At 34.1% G+C, this 4492-nt stretch overlaps 1 pseudogene; it reads right to left on the bottom strand.

Annotated features, from left to right (window-relative positions):
* Nucleotides 1-3791: 3791 nt before the first annotated feature.
* Nucleotides 3792-3910, bottom strand: LOC111736790 (annotated as a pseudogene).
* Nucleotides 3911-4492: the final 582 nt, after the last annotated feature.

Raw genomic sequence — 4492 nt, forward strand, 5'->3', positions numbered from 1 at the left:
TACAAAAAGAAACATTGTCTCTACTCATTTATGGTACACATTCTATTCAACCCAGACTATGAAGTACAAAATACATAGTACAAAATAGTGGATAAACCATGCTGTCTCTCCATTTATTGTGCAGGGGGAACAGCAACTGTGTGGGTCCAAGCGATGAGGCCCTTATGTGCTAGGAGATGCACATCCAGGAGTTGAATTTCTCCATATTGTTCCCACCTCTCAGATAAATGAAAACTGTGACTGTTTTTCTAACAAAGAAATTTTCTCTGACCCCCTTTAGAGTACTAGTTCATGAATTAAGTACAGGTTTTCAGTAACGAAGTACACTACATACTGCTAAAAAGAATGGATGTGGCTTTAGCCATAGGACTGTCAAAATATAATTTTTAAGAAAAGAACTTGACTTTCACACAAATATACAAAGAACAATGGTCAAGATTTATTTAATTTATTAATGAGAAAAGTAATAGGATTATAAAACTGGTTCAAGAATTGGAGAGGCTAAGTATTTATCTATAGATAGATGATAGATGATGATAGATAGATAGATAGATAGATAGATAGATAGATAGATAGATAGATAGATAGATAGATAGATAGACAGACAGACGGTAGATAGGTGATAGATAGATAGAAGATAAAATAATAAATAGACGAGAGAGAGAGAGAGAGAGAGAGAGAGAGAGAGATGTCTCTTTTGAATTATATTTTCTGCTAGACTGAAATCATTTGCATTTGTGTCAGACAAAAATCTAAAGGTTATAGCTTTGCAGAGCCTGGTACTAATCAATAGTAAATAGTAAGTCCAACAAAGGTACATGAACTTAATAAATTAATAATCTGTGGGCTCCAATTAGGTAAAAATCTAGTATGATGTCGAAAGGACATGCAGGCATCTTTTTGCCTTATTTTTAGGTTTGGTATAATTTTTCTTAGCAGGAGTTAGGGCCAATTACTTCATCTCTCTGTACTTCAGTGCCTTTATTTGAGAAATGGGAATAACAATATCTGCCGTAGAGGATTTCTGCAAGATTTAAACAAAATTATATACCTAAAGCACCTCCCATATTATCTCAGTAAATGGTAATTCCCTTCTCCTCATGTATTCCTTTTATTTCATATTATCTGACATTTTGCCAATCAGATCTCTTTTAATTGGCACTTCTGCATATTGCCAAAATAATGATAATTAATGGTTATGATGACCCTGAGATTCATCACAGCCTTCTGTGTCATTACAGATAAAATTATGTATTCAGCATAGTATTACTGTTAAGTGTAATTTATTATATTCTACTTTTTAAAAATTTCATTATCCATGGAACTTGACTCAGTTAAAACAAAATATTCAGTTAAGAAAAACCATATTTTACAGATTATTAAACATAAAAGAATTCTAGCAAGTGTTTTTACCTGCAACAGCAATGTGAATCCAGGAGATAGAGTTGAACAAACGCCCTCTAAGTTTTCTTCCAATCTAAGATTTTAATGATAAGGAGAAAAGGATACCTAAGAAAAAGTAATATGCAGAAAGGAGAATGCCCATGTATGTTAGTTTCCAGGGGGAAAAAAAGGATATAATTGTATATTAAAAATAATGACTGTGTGGATCATATTTTTATTTCTTTGAAACCTTGTTATTTGAACAGTTTCAAATATATAGAAAATAAAATAATAAAACACTCAGGTACCCACCACCCAGATTTTACACATCCTAATATTTTAGCATGTCTCCTTGAGATATTTTTGATAAAAAAAAAAAAATTAAATATACCTAATTCCTCTTCTTATCTTCTACTCTCTCCCTTTCCCCACCTCCCACCCGCAAACGTAACCATTATCCTGAAGTATCCTGAAGTTGATCTATATCTTTGGCAATGTTATGCACCCATAACAATATATAGCATTATTTGGTGAGATTTTAGACTTTACTCAAGTGGTGTTATATGCCGTATGTCATTTTCAACTTATCTTTTTTTTGCCCAGCATTAGGTTTTTTAATGTTATCTGTGTAGATATATCTAGTTCTACTTTATTTTGTATTCCAAAATGTGATCCTCCTACAATTTGTTGAACCATTTCTTTACTGAGTAATTATCTCTATTTTTCTCTAGAACAACTCTGCAAAAACTCTCTTGTGTATACAAAGAATTTCCTGGATTATAGGGAGGGTACACCTTCTACTTTATAGTAGATACTGCCGAATTGCCGAATGGCCTCACAGGATTTTCTTGAGGATTACATGAGATAGTATACATAATATATTCAAAATATTGTATAGTACATAGACTAGCTCAATAAACATTGGCTTATTGTTTCTTTTACTTTATAATTTCTGCTTTTATGTCTCATTTAAGAACTATTTATCTGCCTTGATATAAAAAATGTTATCTTAAATTTTAATTAAAAGTTTTAAAATGTTGCTTCTACATTGATCTATCTGGAATTTATTTTTAAGTATGGTATGGGTAGAAAGTCTATTATTTTTCCTTATATAGATAGCCATTTTTTAGCAGTATTTATTGATATCTTTTCCTCATAATGCTAACTCTGTCATGGATACCTCAAATATTTATGATCTGACAATGGGTTCTTGATTTGTTCCAATGGTCTATTTGTCAATACTATGCTGCTTACTTACTATAGTTTTATAAAACACCCTAAGATATGGTAGTATGGGTCTTGCCTACTTACTCTTCTTCAAAATTGCCTTGATTATTCCTGGCCTTTTGCTCTCTCACATAAATTTTAGAATCAGGTTCTCAAGTTCCGTGAAAATTTCCACTAGTTCACTTTGGTTTTGAGAAAGTTTCAATTTCAAGGCTAGATTTCATCATAAGAAAGTACTACATGTCAGGCTGTACATTATGTAGAAAGAACCCTAGACTAAGATTTAAAGATTTGAATTTGAATATCTAAGTATGTATACTTCTTTGAATAAGCCCATTCATAATTCTTGGCTTAAGTTTCCTCACCTGTAGAAGAGTCTGGACCATGATCACCCAATAGCATACCTAGAACAATACTACTCAGCTAGTAATCCCAGGAAGAGCCTAATACACATCAGCATCTTATAAACCTGGAAGTTTATTAGAATTGCAAATTAAAATTAGAATCTCTGAAGATGGAGCACAGGAATCTATGTTTAACAAACTCCCCAGGTGATTTCTTATACATGGTATGATGGTTAATTTTATGTATTGATTTGGCTAGGCCAGACTATCCAGATATTTAGTCAAACAATATTCTAGTTGTTTCTGTAAAATAAATTTTTAGACGAGATTAGTATTTAAATCAGTAGACTTTGACTAAGGCAGATTACCCTCCATAATGTGAGTGGGCTTCATCCAATCAGTCGAAGGCCTTAATAAGAAAAAGACTTACCTTCTCCTTGGAAGAGGGAATTCTGCCATCAGACTATTTTTGGACTCGAGCTGCAACTCTTCCATGGTTCTTCAACCTGCTTGCCCACCCTGCGGATTCTGGACTTCTCATGTCTTCATAATCACACGAGCCTATTCTTTTCTTTTCTTTTTTTTTTTTTTTTTAACACCTGCAGCACCTGGTATTCCTAGGTGGTCTCCCATTCAAATACTAATGAGGTCCAACCCTGCTTAGCTTCTGAGATCTGACATGATTGGGCATTTTAAGTGTGGTATGGCTGTAGACAACAAAGAGGCTAGTACCCCAAAGAGTCTGCACGCACCTAACAAACCTGAGAGGCAAGTCCCTGGGCAGCATTTCTCTTTCTCCTTTCTCAACCCTTCAAGGTGACTTTTTTTTTTAAAAAACGCCTATAGCACCTGGCATTTCTAGGTGGTCTCCCATCCAAGTATTAACCAGGCCCGACTCTGCTTAGCTTCCGAGATCAGACAAGATCAGGCACATTCAGGGTGGCATGGCCGTAGCTTCAATTCTTTAAAATAAACCAATATCTCTCTGTCTCAATCTCTCTCTCTCTCTCTCTCTCTCTCTGTGTGTGTGTGAGTGTGTGTGTGTGTGTGTGTGTGTGTGTGCGCGCGTGTGCATGTATTTCTTTCTCTCATTGATCTGTTTCTGTGGAAAACTCAGACAAATACGCATAGTAAAGTTTGAGAAGCTCACCTTCAATGTACCTGGCATGACCTCCTCCTTTTATGCATGACTCGTCCAGATTCACCCATTTGTGGAAGAGCTAAGTCTAGAATCTAGGTCACAGAGCACCCAGTTTGATGTGTTTTCTATTGTGCTGTGCTTGTTAAGGAAAACACATTGTAAAGAAAATAAACTGTTTATGTTGAGTGGGTGAGTTAAAGAGAGCAGAAATTTTATTTTTACAATGAATTAATTTAAGAGCTCCATTTAAATAAGGAGCTTACCTGGTAATTCATTTATAAATTTATAAATGAATAAATTTCTACATGCTTGAGAGAAAAACAACAGCAAGTATTAAAATATTAGGGCTAAATACCCATTTAAAGCTGAATCATAAATGAAAATAAAGTATTTCTTT

The sequence above is a fragment of the Pteropus vampyrus genome, unplaced genomic scaffold, assembly GCF_000151845.1.
Source record: "Pteropus vampyrus isolate Shadow unplaced genomic scaffold, Pvam_2.0 Scaffold1, whole genome shotgun sequence".
Classification (NCBI taxonomy): Eukaryota; Metazoa; Chordata; class Mammalia; order Chiroptera; family Pteropodidae; genus Pteropus; species Pteropus vampyrus.